General features: G+C 31.7%; 1 protein-coding gene across 1 annotated transcript in view; it reads right to left on the minus strand.

The window, feature by feature from the left end:
* Nucleotides 1-4002: 4002 nt before the first annotated feature.
* Nucleotides 4003-19565, minus strand: part of LOC109184155 (G patch domain-containing protein TGH) — a 31376-nt gene continuing 15813 nt past the window's right edge. The window contains exon 18 of the transcript XR_002054716.1: nt 4003-4013. The gene's annotated coding sequence lies outside the window, so the exon portion shown is untranslated. The remainder of the gene's footprint in view (nt 4014-19565) is intronic.

The raw sequence follows: 19565 nt of genomic DNA on the forward strand, positions 1-19565 counted from the left end.
AGGGTGGAAAAACCCAAACCGTACCCATTCCGTTTTACACCATTCAGTTTTGGTAAATTCATTATGTGTAGAAATTTAGCCCACATGCAATTTTTATGGCATTTGAATTTATCTTTTGCATAAGTTTGCATTGGCAAAATATGCACTTCAGTTCTTTTGTGCCTCGAAAATCAAAACTAACAAACTCATAATTTTCTTTCAGCAACTATCCCAACTGTCTTGCCCATTAATGTTCAAATGCTTACTCCTAATAATCATAGAGAATGGAAAGATGCGCTCCTGATCTATTTTGGCATGCTCGAAATGGACTATGCTATCAACCATCCAGAGCCCCCGGCTATCACCGCGACAAGCACTCAAGAAGCCAAAGAACTTTGGGCTAAGTGGGAACAGACCAATCGCCTGTGCATCTTGTTCATTAAGTCTCGGATCCCGAGTGATATTCGTCGCACAGTTGATAAACTTACAAAAGTTCAAGAGTGTATTGAGGCCATTGACAAGAAGTTTGAAACTTCAGACAAATCCCTAGCAAGCACCTTAATAATGCAGTTCACTTCCCTTCGTTTTTCTCCTGTCGATGGTGTGTGCAGTCACATCATGCAACTTAGTGATATTGCAGCTCAACTTGACAATTTGGAGATTAAACTTCCAGACTCATTTGTGGTGCACTTTTCACTAAATACTCTCCCTTCTGAGTATAGCACCTTCAAAATTACTTATAACACACATGACAAGAAATGGTCTGTTAATGACCTAATCAATAAGTGTGTGCAAGAAGAAGGGAGACTACGCCAGGAACAAAGAGGGGAGAGTTCCATGCTTGCAACAGCCAAGCCTAAAGGGAGATCTGGAAAGCGTCCCACTTCAGCTAAAGGGAAAGCAAAATTATCCCCTCAGACTGACATTAAGAATATGGGTGAGCAAACGGTCGGTCGGTTACATAACCGACCGAATAACCGACAGTAGTTTTTGACCTTCGTAACCGACCGAAGGTGGTCCTATGACCGACCGATAAACTACCGTCGGTTTTCGGTCGATTACCAAAAAACCGAATTCAAACTAGATAAATAAAATTCCAAAAGGAAAAATCTAAAATACATATACATACATACTGTTTAGTCATTACCAAAATCTAAAACCTAAATTCCAAATCCAAAATAAATGAACCAAAGTCACAATAAACACTGGAATAAACACTGGCGGAAAATTTTTTTTTATCTACACTTAAATAAACATCTTAATATATATATATATATATATATATATATATATATATATATATATATATATATATATATATATATATATATATATATATATATATGTTGGTTATCAGTCACCGACCGATAACCTACTCCAATAACTGTATAATAACCGAAAAATCAAAAAAATTTTAAAGGTGATAACCGTGACCGACCGAATGACCGATAACCGATTTTTTCGGTCGGTTCGGTTATCGGTTAGCGGTTTTCGAGCGGTTGACCGATAATTTGCTCACCCCTAATTAATAAGGTATAGAAATGTTTCTTCCGTAAGAAGAAGGAGCATATGAAGAAGGACTGTGCAAAGTTTAAGAAGTGGATGTCTGAGAAAGGTATGATCTCTTCCTTTGTCTGTTTTGAATCGAATATGTCAGACGTTAATGCTAACACTTGGTGGATTGATTCTGGTTCAACAATCCACATTGCAAATTCTTTACAGGATATGCAAAATCTGAGACGACCGATGTCAAATGAGCAAAACATCTTCTCCGGAAATAAGATGGGCTCGCCGGTTGAAGCTGTAGGGACTTTCAAGCTGATTTTAGATAGTGGCTTTGTTTTGGAATTAGAGAGGACATTTTATGTACCAACTTTTTCACGAAATTTGGTTTCCATTTCAAGACTTGTACCGTTGGGATTCAGTTTTAATTTTTCAGACAAGTATTTTAAATTATTTAATAATTCTACTTGTATTGGAAATGGTACACTGTTTGATGGTCTTTATCGTCTTCACTTACAAAACGATGCAAGTTATGATTCCTTACATGTTCAAACTGGCACCAAACGGTGTAGTATTAACGATAAATCTTCAATGTTGTGGCATCGGAGATTGGGACACATCTCCCTTGAGCGCATTAAAAGGTTGGTAAAGGATGGAGTACTTTCTACTCTAGACTATACTGACTTTGAGACTTGTATAGACTGCATTAAAGGCAAGCAGACTAACAAGTCAAAGAAAGGTGCCAATAGAAGTTCAACATTGTTAGAGATAATTCATACTGACATATGCTGTCCAGATATGGATATGCAGGGTCAGAAATATTTCATTACCTTTATAGATGACTTCTCTAGATTTACCTATGTGTATTTACTTCATCATAAGTATGAAGCATTGGATGCCTTTAAAACATTTAAGGCTGAAGTTGAAAACTAATGCACGAAGAAAATACAAATAGTTAGGTCAGACAGAGGTGGTGAATATTATGGTAGATACACAGAAAATGGACAAGCTTTGGGTCCGTTTGCTAAATTCCTTCAAGAGCATGGGATTGTTGCCCAATACACCATGTCGGGTTCCCCGGATCAAAATGGTGTTGCTGAAAGAAGGAATCGGACTCTTTTGGACATGGTGCGGAGTATGCTAAGCAACTCCACACTTCCAAAATCATTGTGGGCCGACGCTCTCAAGACGACAACGTATATATTGAACCGGGTTCCGACCAAGGCTGTCCCCAAGACACTTTTTTGAGCTTTTCAAAGGTTGGAAACCAAGTTTGCATCATATGCGTGTTTGGGGTTGTCCGTCTAAGGTGAGGATTTATAACCCACATGAAAAGAAACTTGACCCGAGGACTATAAGTGCTTTCTTTATTGGGTATGCACAGTCTTCTAAGGGTTATAGGTTTTATTATCCAAAACATACGACTAGGATAGTGGAATCCAGAAATGCTAAGTTTCTTGAAGATGACTTGATCAGTGGGAGAGATCGATTTAAGGACTTAATTCCTTTATTTGATCATGTTGACTCTTGCGCTTCAACGTCATCTAACGGAGTTGTACTTATACGCAACGCGCCTTCAATCCCGCCTGCGGTTGTGCAACCCATTGTTGAGATTCCACAAGCTGTTGAAACTCAACCGTTGGAAGAACAAGTTCAGGACTTACAGCAACCTCCTGAACTAGACTTCGAGCCAATGGTTGAACCAATTCAGGATTTTCAGCAAGATCCTGAAAAATCCTGAACCCACACAGACCGAAATTGAACCAATTCAAGAACTACATCCAGTTCCTGAAGAGGTAGTTGCGCCACAACCTTCACAAGGTACTGGTGTTCCGACATTAAGACGGTCTACTCGGGTGAGGCGTTCAGCAGTTCCTAGCTATTATGTATCGTATCTACAAGAATTTGACATTGGAGTCGAAAATGATCCCGTAACATTTTCACAAGCTACCAATTATGCACAGTCCGATTTGTGGTTAGAAGCCATGAAAGATGAAATGAATTCCATGAAGAGTAATGTAGTTTGGAACCTTGTTGAGTTACCTAATGGGGCCAAGCCGATTGGCTGTAAATAGGTATTTAAAACCAAAAGAGACTCATTAGGTAACATTGAGAGGTACAAGGCCAGACTCGTTGCTAAGGGATTTACTCAAAAAGAAGGAATTGATTACAAGGAGACCTTTTCTCCTGTATCAAAGAAAGATTCTCTTCGAATCATTCTGGCTTTAGTTGCACACTTTAATCTTGAGGTCCAACAAATGGATGTGAAAACCGCGTTCCTAAATGGTGATCTAGAAGAGGAAATTTATATGAAACAACCTGAAGGTTTCTCTTCTAGAGGTGGTGAGGATTTGGTGTGTAGGATTAGGAAGTCCATATACGGTTTAAAACAAGCCTCCCGTCAGTGGTATATTAAGTTTGACGGGGTCATTTCATCATTTGGTTTTACTGAAAGTCCCTTAGATCCTTGTATATACCAGAAAGTTAGTGGGAGTAAAATCTGTTACCTTGTTTTATTTGTGGATGATATCCTACTTGCCACTAATGAAGTGGGGATGCTTCGTGACGTGAAACAGTTCCTTTCCAAAAATTTTGATATGAAAGATATGGGTGAAGCATCTTATGTCATTGGCATAAAGATTCATAGGGATAGGTCCCGGGGCATACTGGGTCTATCGCAGGAAACCTATATTAACAAAGTTTTGGAAAGATTTCGGATGCAAAATTGTTCACTGAATGTTGCTCTCATTGCAAAAGGGGATAAGTTTAGTTTGGACCAATGTCCTAAGAATGACTTGGAGAAGGAGCGTATGAAGGATATTCCATATGCTGAAGCGGTTGGATGTCTTGGCTATATTCAAGTTTGTACAAGGCCCGACATTGGATTTGTCGTCGGTATGTTAGGGCGGTACTTGCATAATCCAGGCATGGACCACTGGGGAGCTGTAAAGAGAGTTCTGAGGTATCTCAAAGGTACCAAAGACTTCAAGTTGGGTTTTAGGCAGACGGAAATCCTGGATGTTGTTGGTTATTCTGATGCGGACTTCACTGGCTGTGTTGATTCTCGAAGATCAACTTCCAGGTACGTCTTCATATTGGCTGGTGGGGCTATTTCATGGAGAAGTGTTAAACAATCCTTAATAACTACTTCTACCATGGAAGCCGAGTTCGTGTCCTGTTTCGAGGCCACTTCGCAAGGTGTGTGGCTCAAGAATTTCATTTCCGGGCTTAGAATTGTGGATTCTATATCTAAGTCATTGAAAGTTTACTGTGACAACTTAGCTGCAGTCTTCCTAGCTAAGAACGAAAAATGTGGGAATCAAAGTAAACACATCGACATCAAGTTCTTAGTCATTAGGGAGCGTGTCAAGAATAAAGTTGTATTCATTGAACACATTAATACTGAGTTGATGCTTGCAGATCCCTTGACTAAAGGCATGCCTCCATTTAAATTCAAGGATCTGATTCAGAAAATGGGACTTTCTACCACTTTGTAAATTTGTATATACATTCAGTTCAGATAATGAAATTCTTTTGCACTTCAGTTTTCTTCAGATACTTTAGATATTTTTTCTTTGAGAGTGTACACAATTCAGTTTTATCTCAATAAGAAAATATACTTCAGTGGACTTGAAATGAACATATGGTTTGTTTCATTAAGTTTGATTACCTAAGTACTCGAAGGCAATTTGCATTTGATCATAATGGATATTACTCGTGTTAAGGATGACATATCATTATCGTTGGTGTGATCTTGTTCTTCGGGTTCCGCATTTGCACCAAGTGGGAGAATGTAACGTTTTCCTTATGTTATTATTGTTATTATTAAGGTTATAATAATAATAATAATAATAATAATAATAATAATAATAATAATAATAATAATAATAATAATAATAATAATAATAATAATAATAATAATAATAATAATAATAAGTAAATATGTGGTGCAAATCAATAGGCTGAATAAGTATTAGAACTTAGTCAGCATTAGGTAATTAGTTGCCTACATTGATGGGATGTAGGTATTTAGACTCCCAAGTCCTCTCACTGCTCGGTTGATGTATCATACACCATCTAGAGTCACTGAGAGAAGTGAGAGAAACACAATCAGTCTACGGTGATTTCACAGCAGCCCGAGGATCTCCAATTCATCAGACCACGAGTTCAGGCGATCAAGGTTCTAAGCTATGGCTGGAGGTTAGTGGATCTAACTCGTTTATTTATTGCCACGTATAAAGTGTTCTCTACGTGGATTATATGCTTACAAAAATATCATCCATAGCATTCCAGAAAATTCATCAAAGTCACTCTTAAAATCTGTCCAGATTTGTGTTCCAGCCCTTGTGTTTTCTATAGTTCATTGTTTCACATCATCCATGGAGTCTTTTGAGTTAAATACACTTCAATAAGGATCACTTAGTGTGGAAGAATTCTACAACAAGTTAAGAGATTTGATAATCCGAGATGAGGTGATTGAACCAACTGCAATTACCAAGAACAGATTTGTGTATGGTGTTAGAAAGGAGATTGCACAATTGTTTCCTCAAGGGTGCAAGTGTATGTTTACTTTACTATACCATGCCAAAATAATTGAAGAAAAATTGCAACAAAAAGAGGTCAAGAATTCGACATCTATTTCCTTGTCATATGATGAGAGCTCAAAAGAAATGGGTGACAATGTAAAAATAAGTGAAGAAGAGTGTGAAAACAAAGATGAGAAATATTTGGGTGAAAAAGAAGGAGAGATTGAGAAAAAAAAACTGAAGATGAGGAAGAAAGATTGTCTTATGAACTTTGTGAGAAAAAGAATGAGGGAGAAGATTTTGAGAACTCCATAACCTTTATTTTAAGTTCTTTGCAGGTTATTAATGGATGTGATTCAAAGGTTGAAAATCAATTGGAAGGAATGATATTGTTATGCCATGATCTACAAAGCGCGAGATCACTCACTCTCCTTGGTGAAGGTATTAAAGTCATATGGTCGGATAATTACTCATTTCCATTTGACCCAGGAAAGTGTGATTCGAGGACGAATCTTCTCGAAGAGTGAGGGAATGATGAGGACACGGCCCAAGTAAATTAAAATATCACTATGTCGGTCCAAAAATATGAAGAAGTAGATCCTAGAAGGCTTATTGAACATGCTCATCATTGAAATGAAGTCATATAATTAAAATGTAGTTATTTTAGTTAATTAAAATGCATTTATGTTAAATTTAATATTAGAAGACTCTTAACTCTTTGTTTTCCCTTTGAAAGTTATGTATTAGCCTATTTAAAGGCTAAACACAATTAGATTTTGGAGATAGAGATGAATGAAGTTGAATGAAAGAAATGCTAGGCATTTTGTTTTCTCTCATGTGATTTGGGAGATGTTCTTTTAGGCTTATCAAGATAATACCAATCTTGTGGTGCCATCCATTCCTTATCACCTAAGACTAAGGTGTGGCGGATGATCCAATTATTTTATTAACTAAACAATTTTCTAATATTTTGAAACAAGTATCTCAAAAGAATAATTCACGCAATATCAAGTTTCAAAGAGGATCAAACTCAAACACATCAAACTACAAGCCTTCTGCCCCTCGTCCACCCTAGTCCAAAGACAAATCCAGCAACAAAGATATTCGTTGTTACAAATGTGAAGGATTTGGCACGTCCAAGCCGAGTGTCCCACTTATCTAAGGCGAAAGAAGTCCATGTCGGTCGTAACCTAGAGTGACGATGAACCTGAGTCAAAAGTCGTTGATCTGATGCAGAAGAAATATCTGGAAATTTCGTAGCATTTACTGCCAGAACAGGAGCTTATCCAAAACTTGAAGATTTTGCTAATTCAGAAGGAGGCGAATATACCTCAGCTGAAGATTTCGAATTGCCAGTTCTTTCTTATGAAGTAGAATATAAAAAATTGTACTCCAAATGGGAGGTTTTACTTAAAGCTAATCGCTCTTTGTCTAGTGGGGTTGGAATATTAGATAATGCTAGAAAAGTGTACAAGGGTCATGTAGCTGATAGAGATATCTTCCTTAAGGCAGCGCTAGATCGAGCGGAAAAGCTGAAGCAGGAGTTGAACACTCTCAAAAAGCAAATCCAGATGGACACCACTTCCACACTTGATAAAATTCTTGATTCGGGAAGACAATCAACTACCAAGTCCGGCCTAGGCTTCACTGGTGGCAAAAACAAAGATAAAACAGTCTTTGTCAAGGCATCTGGACCAGATCCAGACATCCCTGAATCAAGCTCAGCTCGACAAAGTCACAGTAAAGTATGGCAAAACAAACATGTTTACAAACCTTATAACCCCATTTTTCATTGTTGCAGGGTTCGCGGTCACACCATACCAGAATGCTTCTATTTTTATAAGGATCAAATGGCCGAGAAGTACATCCACAAACACATTGCACCATTTGTAAAACAAGTGTGGGTTAGGAAAGCATATTTTGTCTCTCAGTTAATTCCAAAAGTATCTCAATGAAGGCAAAATGATATTCGGGAACTAGTAGATGATAATTGGCAAATTTGCTGATTAAGAATTTCAAATAAGAATAACAGGTAAGTCAATTTACTAATTAATTTAATTGTTTTATCTAATAACGTTTGCTAATGTCTCAAGAATAGGGTTATTATAATTTGAACTATTCTAAGGCAGGATAATCCGTCAGGAATTCATTCTCTCTACATGTCCTCTTCTTCGCAAAAATCCTTTCGAAAAGGGAAAGGAAAATTGTCTGTTCAAGGTGTGACTGTAACTGCTCCATGAAAGAGAAAATTTGATGATTCTAATGATGTTATACTGGTTTCTAAACCAAAGCAACACAAAAAGAGTGTTGCCACTCCACCTACAAGGCTGACTAGATCCAAAGTTGTTTCAACATCTTCTGTCTCAACTCCAGCTGCTGCTCCAGAGAGCTTCAAAACTAAAAAGGGACATCGGTAACTTCTAACTCGTTTATCAATTTTCTACTGTTGAAATTTCTTCTATGTATGAACTTGAAATGGTTTTTTTATGTGTTATATATATGTTTCTATTTGTCTGTTGTTTGGTCCGGTCATGACCGTATTTGTGCTAAATGTTATGAAAATGTGCATCAATATGCTTTACCTAAATGTATCTGTTTTATTTGCTTTGGTTATCCCAACTTGACAATTACTGAATTATTTGTCTATATGTACTTCTATGTTATTTGCTAAATTATTTTCAAGTTCTGGGTCTCTCGTTCTTTTTTTTTTTTTTTTTGGTATGCAGGTTCATGTGGCAAAAAATTCCAGAAAGCAAAAATGAATTATTATGGAGTTGTTGTCTCTGTTACATCTTCAAGAAAAATGTCTTGCTAAACCACTATGGTAAAAAAGGGAGAGCTTTTGGAAAGGGGGAGTTTTTTGTTGGTAATCTCTATTAGATTTTCTATATTGGAAATATTGGTTTTTTTTTTTTAATAGTTGTTGGATATTAATCATGCTTGATGGGTGGTGAATTACTGGTTTTATTCTGGATGGATGTTGGACAATTTTCTTGCTGACTTACGAGAAATTACAAGGCTAGAATAACTCACTGCCCCTGGTTCAGTCCAATCGGACACTCTGTCAGCCCACTGATGTTCAACTTTGTCAATTTTTTGGCAAAAAGGGGGAGAATTAAATTGAGGGGGAGCTCGTATTTTGGTGGTAAACTCTGATTTTTTGGTACTCTGAATTTGGTAATTCTGTTTGTTATTTTTGTTGGTTTTTGGATATTATCGTTATTATTCGTATGGCTGGATTCTCTCTTTACTGTATTTGGATGTTTTGGTTATCTTATTATAAGTTCTCTTATTGGATTGTCTATTATCTTCTTATTGGGTTATCTATTATCTTATGTTGGGTATTCTATGTCGGTTATCTTCAGAATGTTGGTTATCTTCTATTGGTTGGTAGTATGATGTTGATCTATGCAGTATGATGATTGATGAGTTATATTCGGTTTGGGTTAATGGTTTCCTCTATCTGTTTATGGATGGAGTAAGGTCCAAGATAGGTTGGTAATTTCTTTATTATCCTATATATAGGTTCTTGTATGCAAATATACTAAGGGTCATTGATTAATAAAATGATTTAATAATTTCACTTTGCCCAAAGTATATATGCTTTTGGTTTTGCCAAATAAATTGACAAAGGGGGAGATTGTAAGTGTACAAATGATACACATTTTACCTTAATATAATTGGCTAATTTATTTGACAAAGCTTAGTTTTTAATTTGCTGTAATATAGGATTGTACTCCTATCTGGATCTATCTTAGTGTTACTGTCTCAGGATTTTATTCAGTCTGCTATCTGAATCAAGGTCAGTGCATCTCAACAACATTCCCTAACAGAATTCAGTTGTGCTGAACTAGTTTTCAGCCTAAATTTAAATGGGTGCCTATCATTTGTTATTGGATTTCTGGTCAGCATATTTGTGGGAAGTTCGTTACACCTTTTCAAGTATAAAAGAGATGATTTTCTATCTTATTATTCACGATTTTCCTAAGCTCTAATTTGAAGGACTCTCTCTATATATTAAACAGGTTATTTCAATTTATTAATATGTATTAAAGTGGTGGTTTCACCGTGACAGTCTGCTTGAAGCTGGTTCATCATTGTTGAAGCATGAAGATGAATTTCGGCATACATGTACCTCTTCCAAAATAGATGTTGGGAAGATTAAGTCGATTTATGTGATTGAGACCTTTTGTATTCAAATCCCTTGTAATCTTGGTGAACATCTAGTGGATTGGGCTGACGTGAGTTGCCCCGCAGACGTAGGAGTTTAGCTCTGAACTGCGTAAACAATTGTTGTGTCCCTAGTTCTGCTTTCATATCTTTTAAATTTTTTTCTCATTTGAAAAACAACTTAATTAATGGTAAGTTAATTTCTTAATTAAAATCAAGTAGAAGTTTAGGTTTCACCTTGCATTCAATACTCACGGATCAATTTCACTTATATCCCAAGAGTTTCTTTCATCCATTGTTGGTTGTGGTCCCAAACCCGTTGATACATTTGTAATTTTGACTCAATCTTGGGTGGACGGGTTGACTTGGAGGCAGGGCCGGTCCAAACATTTTATAGGTCCGGAGTGAAATTTAAAAAATGGCCCCTATATGCAGGCTCGGTCCTATCTTTTTATAGGCCTAGGGCGCGGCATAGCAACAAAAATGGGCCCTATATTAAATTTATATATATATATATATATATATATATATATATATATATATATATATATATATATATATATATATATATATATATATTTATAACTAAAATCTATCTTGAAATAAGATTCTCAAGTTTTTAATAATTTTACATACACATGAAAATAATTATAGATGCATTCTAAATCCAAAATAATCAATAGCTGCATCAGTACTTTCGTACATAAAGAATTATAATTTATAAAAATGAATAAATAATTTAAAATCGAACTTATAAACAATGAACATTATTTTATGATAAATAATAAAGTAATTATTAATAAAATTTTATAAAACAAAACTTACAAATAAGAACATAGCATAAAATCTTAATTTTTGGGAGTAATAAATCAAAACAATCAGTGACAAAACATATTCATAATAAAATATGAAACATAATTAATTGGATAAAATAGTTTTATTAAAAAATACATAATAAATCACACATCTTCTATATTGATATCATATTTATAAATATTTTCTTTAGTTAGATTAATTTCAAATTTTTCTAAATTAATTTGAATACTCACAATAGAACTTCTAAATTGCATTGACTAGTTAATTCATTAAAAAAAAAACTAAATTATTTAAAATATTTTTCATAACTAAATCACAAAGTATATTACATATATATAACTCATTTTAAAATTCATGAAATAATACATATTCTAAATATAAGTAGTAAATTACTTGAATAAAAATAAATTTAAAATTTGATATGAATCACAAATCAATTTAAATACATATGCGGGTGGGGGGATTCAATCCCTTAACAATGAACATACAAACCACAAGTCTTACCAACTCAACAAACTTAAAATCCAATTACATAAATGTATACAATATTATTAAAATAAACCTCTATTGTATATATATCATTTCAGTGCGTATTTTATGTAAAAATACACATGAGAGGATTCAATCCCTTAAACATAAGCATATAAAGCATAAGCATTACCAACTCAGCCAACATACAATTAAGTATTGTAAATGTATAGTAAATAATTATATAGAACTTTTATAGTATATATAACAGGTAATGGGTTAGGGTGTGGGCCCCCTCCAAGCGGGGGCTCTGGGCAAGGGCCCAGCCTGCCCTTGCTCAGGGCCCGGCCTGCTTGGGGGACAGTGATCGGTGAACTGACAGAAGTGGGCAAATTATTGTGTGGGCCATGGTCCACACAATGTTATGTGAACCATAAAAAAGTACATTTTTAATATATTAAATATACATTATTTTTGTACTGAATGTACATTATATAATATAATGTACACTCAAAACAAAAATAATGTACATCCTCTTATAATGTACATTATTTTTGTACCGAATGTACATTATTTTTGTACTGAATGTACATTATTTTACAGTAGACAAAATATGATTCACACAACTTGTGTGGACCATGGTCCACACAATAATGATTGACAGAAGTGAGTGTACAGTTGATTATTATATTTTTGAGGTAATAATACATTTTATTTATTTATTATTTGTTTAAAACGTATTGTTTATGCATTATTGTTTTTTTTTAATGAGGAAAATGAAAGGAACATTTGTGGAACAATGGGCTGTTTTTTGAAGAAATCTATGGTGGGTAGAAAAAATTGAAAGATTCGCAATGGGTTGGGTTGACGCGTTAGAAAAATATTTAAAGTAATACTCCCTCCCGAATTGGTTGTCTCATTTACTTTTTGCACGCTTTTTAAGGAATTAAAGTAAATGTTATGTATTTTTCAATTATGCCCTTCACTTTTTCACTTTTGGAAATAAAAGCAAAAGTCATAAGGGTAATTTGGGAAAAAGTAGAATGATGGTAATGTTCAATTTTGGAAAGAGGACAACATTTTGGGACAAACTAAAAAGGAAAGTAAGACATGCAAAATGGAACAGAGTGAGTAATAATTAATATTAAAATTACAGAATATTTAGTTATTTATTAAGTAGAATAATAATTGCATTAATGATTAGTTTTTTTGAAAAGTCAATCTGTGGATTGTATTAATTAATGAAAGTCATAATAACATCAAGCGGGATAGAATTCCAATACATAGAATGTTCCTGAGTAAAAGCTAACGAAGCTAAAGTATGAGCATGTAAATTAATCTGTCTAGGCACATAGCTTAACGAAACAAAATTAAATAAAGACATCATTGTTCTGCACTGATGAATTATTAAACCCGCATACGAGTGGATGGGTGTAGTCTGGTGGTGAATGGTGGTACGTAATACCATACAATCCGTGAGCAGACTGGCCGAATTGATACTTCTTTCAACTAACCAGGACAGTGCCTCTTTAAACGCCATAGCCTCCGCCATGAGTGGTGAAAAACAAGAGGGTGATTTTCCATTCTTTGCTGCCACAAACGAGCCTTCGGGCTCTAATAACACAATCCCATACGTAGCCTCCCCGGTTTCCTGCCGATATCCCGCATCTATATAGCATCGCATGTGATTATCAGGCAAGCCCGGTTCGGACTGTGGTTGTTCTCCTCCTTGCTTGGCTCGACCGTGCACCACACCATATGTTTCGTGCATTAATGATTAGTTAATTATTATTATTATTATTTTAATCAGTATTCTTGGTGTATATGCTTAGGTATTCTCATTTTTTTTCCTGTATTTACTTATATCGTCATTGGCTCTGGCGTTATAGCACAATGTCGCTAAAGAGAAAGACGATTTCCTTTGTGTATATCTCAATTCCCAATTTCCCAAATTCAAATTCCATGCAAAAAATCTCCTCCCGCGAGTCAATGATTCTCCCTTCTGGAATTACTCTATCGAATTGCATTAAGAAACAAGTCGAATGTGATAAGATAAAATAAAATAAAAATGAACCTAATGTAACGTTTTCCTATTATATCATTATTATAACATTAGGATGAGTTAAGATAATATTAATTCTTACACCTTCTAGTAAAAAATGCAGTGCATCATCAAGAAATGCAAGAAAATGGAGGCTCGGACCTATACTAGGTCATGATCAACAATTAAATAAAATCTAATAACACTGAAATGATGTGTTGCCGTGTTGCTGTGTTGCTCGCAGGGGGAAGGTCGTGGTCGTGGTCGTGGTTGATGCTGTCGGCTGTGAAGCATGGTAGCTCATCTGAAAAGAAAGGAAACAAAGATAAAATGATTAAAATATTCTCATTATTGTATTTATTAAAATTTTTTGTTGATTTGATCGAGGCGATCAAAATTGATAAAAATTAAATGGTTAAAGTATTAAATTAACACTTTTAAAAGTCATGGATTGCAATTAACAAGATCTCAATAATCACATGACCAAAATTGAAATTTGGCAGAAGGGTCAAATAGACACATGTACTAACATTGATTGTTCATCTAACATGAATTAAAATATGGTCTATCTAGGCCATTATACGTTCAATTATTTTTCATCTAGCATTTTTAGCAAGTTTTTAACTAGTAACTCATCTAATTTGCTTACATGAAAAAATAAAATAAAGACAAAATGCTGACATATTATTTTTTCATTTAACTTGCTGCTTTTGTCACTTGTTTTGGCAGAAAAATTTAATTTTTTTTACGTATTTTCTATATTATGTTGATTTCTTCTACGAATTTTTCAGAAAAACAGTGAATCTATTTTTCTTGTTGGCTATGAAATAAGTATGTTGCCGCTTTTGTGATTTTTGAACCCATTTATTGGCATTGCCATTATATTGGTTTTTATTTTGGTTTTGGATGGTGCATTTATGAGGCTCTTCTGTACACACCTGAGATTGAAGAGCTTGGAAAAAAGCTGGTTAATAGACTAAGGGACAACAATGATCTGTATATTGCTCTTCATTTGAGGTATAATAACTAACACGACTTTTTATTTAATGTTTGAGGTGTAACTTAATTAACCGACTTCCTTTGAATGTAGATACGAAAAGAACATGCTTGCGTTTACTGGCTGCAGCTACAATCTAACTTAAGTAAAAGCTAAAAAAACTTCGTGTTATGAGGTATAATATGCATCACTAAAAAGAGAAAGAGATAGACAACGAAGAAAGATGACTGTCATATGTCCCTAAGGAAAGCGGCCATGTTTCTGAAGGCGATGAAATACCCCCTCCACAACAAAAATATACATTTTGCAAGGCCAATATCTGAAATTTTCTCTATCCTAAATTATCATTTTAGTGTAAAATATATTAAACCCATTTCAGAATTCGGACCTTTCCCTCTACACCAAAAGAAACGTTGCCCTTTACACACGCAAACTAAATATCTTGCCACATACTCCAATATATATATATATATATATATATATATATATATATATATATATATATATATATATCTTGCCAGTTGCCACATGGCACCATACTAACGGCAGGATATCGACACCCGTAGAATTTTTAATTTTTAATTTTGTATACCAAATTGTATATAATTTAATAGAGTTAATACCCAAAATGTCCTCGACTATAGTGGTTTTTCTCAATTTCGTCCTAAACGACTATGGTGGTCTAATATCGTCCCAGACTTTTGTGTTTCGCTCAATTTAATCCCAGATTTTTGTGTTTTTCCTCAATTTAGTTCCTCATTTGTTATTCTGTCCATTTGATGTTAAATAAATAGACAGTTCAATAATTTTAATATTGGTATCTCTTTACTCATAGACATGTGAACTGCGAAATCCCTTTTTTTTTATGAATTACTCCCATAATTACTCCTAAAACTGCGAATATAAAATTTGATTTGCAGGTCCGGGAGTAATTCTGGGTGTAATTCGTACAAGAAAGAGGAATTTCGCACTTCACAAGTTGAAAGTAAAGTGACATCAATATTGACATTACTGAATTGTTCCTTAATTTAACACTAATTTGACGGAATAACAAATGGATGACTAAATTGAGCGAAACACAAAAGTCTGGGACGATATTAGGTCACCAAAGTCGTTTAGGACGAAATTGAGAAAAATCACTATAGTCGAGGACGATTTTGAGTATTAACTCTAATTTAATATAACTATGTGTTATATTTGTAATAAAATAAATTACGGAGTAATTATTTTCACATAATAAACAATAAGCATTCGAAAATGTTAAATATTGTACTCTTACTTTTATCACTCACAAATTGACAAAATCTTAAACATTAATTTTTTCTTTTAATTTTAATTTTATTAGTGTGCAAGATTTATCACATCAGGCTTTTAATTTTAATGTTATTAGTGTGCAAGATTTATCACATCAGGAAGTGGATGATTGAATTTTAAGTAATAAAAGTATGGATGTGCAGTATAGTTCTATGAATTATATCATTATAATAAATAAAAAAATAATATATAAGGTTACAGGTAACTATTACGGAGTATTTTAGTTTATAAAATACTAGTATTTGCGCCCGTGCGATGCACGGAATAGATTTGTTGTAATATATTACGAATATTTGGATTGATATATAATTATTTAAATTAGAGCATCAAATATTATATAGTGCAATTGAATATGTGATTTGAATCATTTATGTGTTTTGATGTTATCATTGCTTGAATTTGAGCAAATAATTGCTCAAATTAATAGCTAATGTGTAGATGTACGCATGCGGTGCTGCAATTTTGAAAATTATATTTATCATCATTTAGTATTTTTTTATAAATTAGGAAAATGTGCTCGTTCTCCAGCCACTAATTTATATGGAAAAATTGCTATCTTAATTCATTTGTATATATGGAAGATATATTTTTTTTTGTCTAGATATATAGGAATTTTGTCATTTAAAAAAATATATATAATATCAACTATTGTATTTACACATTATTGAAATCTCTTTGTAGACGAATTGGTAGTAGCAACACAATCTCGTCCATCTTCGTCTAGAGCTAACACCTTTAGTCCATCTGGATGGGTGACTCTTGTGAAAATATATAATGGTAGAATATTAGTCAGTGATCCTTTTATATTTTCAGTCAATTAGTAATATCATATTCATTTTCAGTCAATTATTCTTTTTTATTTTCAGTCAATTAGTCAATTAGAATATTAGATGAAGTGATATTTTTACCTAATTTTCGTTCCATTTTTAATTGATGATGTATAATATTTTTATTGAAATATTTTCGTTATATTTTTAATTTACCTTTATATTGTTTAAAATATGCATTTACTATTGATGATGTAGAATATTATTATTGAAATATTTTCATCTAATTTTTAATTTTTGTTTCATTTTTAATTAAAATACAATGATATGCCAGTTTCTTTTTTCATTTTAGTCAATTAATCAATTACTCAATTAGAAGTATTATTGTTACCAAATAAGCTTTATTAATTTTTTACTAATTAATTAATATTCATATTAATATGGGCGGAAATGTTGAAATGGAGGATTTTACTTTTATTAATAGTATAGATAGATTAATTTCATTTTGAAATCATTGGTTCACATATTTGAATTATTTTTTTTTCTTAATTATTCGCATTGTAAACATAAATGATATTGCAATAATTAATTTATGATATTTATCAAGTTGTATCTTTTTTAAAATATAAAATTTTCACATGTTTATGTGTTAAAAAAATTTTAAAATTATTTTTATTTTTAAAATTTTTTTCCAGCAACACAAACACTCCCTTAGTCTCCCATCAAAAACTGATAAAGAAAAATCATTTTATTAAGGAAATTAAAACTAATTAAATTAAATCTAATCATGCTATATTTATTTGTAACTGTATATTAATTTCATTTTAAAATCATTGATTCACATATTTGAATTATTTATTTTTTCTTTAATTATTCTCATTGTAAACATAAATGATATTGCAATAATTAATTTATGATATTTATCAAATTGTATCTTTTTTAAAAATATTAAATTTTCTCATGTTTAGGGGTTAAATAATATTTTAAAATTATTTTTATTAGTAATTATTTTTATTTTTAAAAGATGTTCCAGCAACCCAAACACTCCCTTAGTCACCCATCAAAAATTGATAAAGAAAAAAATCATTTCATTAAGAAAATTAAATCTAATCATGCTATACCAGGACTATGTGGTCTAATGGTACCTGGGTTGGACTTCCATTTGGAAGGTTGTAAGTTCAAGCACTGAGGCATTATTAGCTCTTTGTGTTTCAGTAGGTTGAGAAAGTATATGAACAGATACTACAATGTAATAGAGCTAGTAGCATTCATGCTATATTTATTTGTAACTGTATATTAATTTCATTTTGAAATCATTGGTTCACATATTTGAATTACTTTTTTTTCTTTAATTAATTATTATAAACAGAAATGATATTGTACTAATTAATTTATGATATTTATCAAATTGTTCCCAAAAAAAAAATTATAAGATCTGCACATGTTATGAGGGGTAAAAAATATTTTAAAATTATTTTTTATTAGTAAGTATTTTTATTTTTAAAATATTTTCCAGCAACTCACACCGTCTCCTTTCAAAAAGTGATAAAGAAAAGTCATTTCATTAATAAAATTAAAACTAATTAAAGTATATCTAATCATACTATATTTATTTGAAACTATATATTAATTTCATTTTGAAATCATTGGTTCACATATTTAAATTATTTATTTTTTCTTTAATTATTATAAACAGAAATGATATTGTACTAATTAATTTTTGATATTTATCAAATTGTATTTTTTAAAAATATAGTGTTTTACCCGTGCGTTCCACGAATTGTTTTTGTTATTATGAATTTAAAACAAAAAATATTAAAAAAAATGAAAAGATGTTAAAATGTACAATATAATAATATAATTGTACTATTATATATTTGGTCAAATATCTATTTTCATAACATACAAAATTAAAATTAAAATTTTGTATGTATAATATAATCTCTAATCATTTACATATTTAGATAAATATATAGAAAAAATTCACATAATTAAGTTGATTTATTTCTAATTATATTTCATATATTATAATTCTAAAGATATGAATAATAAATTAATAACTAAGAGAATTGTACTTAGACTTCAATAAAAAAAAAAATGTAAATTCCAAATTTTGAATGAATAAATTTAAACCCTAATTCAACGCATTTCCTTATATGATTGTATAATTTATTGTATATACACATAATATTTATTAATATGTATATATGAAAGTTCTATAATATAATTTCATTAATTATAATTTATAATTAAAAAATTACATTTAAAAATTTAAAAAGTAACATTTAAATTTTGTATGATTATTATAATTCATAAGTGTATGTATGTATATTTTAAAAATTAGAAATATTCATGTTTTGTTAATTTTATAATTTCATTTCTTTAATTATAATTCATATTTTATTAATTGTAATTTAATGGAATTGCCACAAATATTTCTATGGAAGAAATCTTATATTTTTCAATTTCATTAATTATATTAATTATAATTACCAAATATTGTGGCAATTACCATAATAATTTCATTAATTATATTAATTATAATATTTGTTCTAATCTCTTCCAATATTTAAATACATTACCATAATAATTACACAAAAGAATGAAAGAAAAATTATCAGAATAGTTACCTTTAATAAAAATAAGAAAATTATATTAAAAATTAATTATATATTAAGGTAAGTATAATTTATTTCATGCCAATAATATTATACATTAAGTATAAAAAAATATATATATGTATATAAATTACCATAATAATTACATAAAAAAAGGTAACAATACATAATTATTAATATTATACATTAAGTGTGTGTGTGTACTTTTAATTTTATATTGATTACTATAGTCTATGTATATACTTTAAGAAAATATTCATTATTAAAAAAGAATATAATTTTAAAAAATAAATTATTAATTAGATTACCTAATATAATTGTTTTACTAATTGATTCTATGCTACTATGTATAATTCATATATTTGA

This window comes from Ipomoea nil, unplaced genomic scaffold (genome assembly GCF_001879475.1).
Source record: "Ipomoea nil cultivar Tokyo-kokei standard unplaced genomic scaffold, Asagao_1.1 scaffold1250, whole genome shotgun sequence".
NCBI classification, from domain to species: Eukaryota; Viridiplantae; Streptophyta; class Magnoliopsida; order Solanales; family Convolvulaceae; genus Ipomoea; species Ipomoea nil.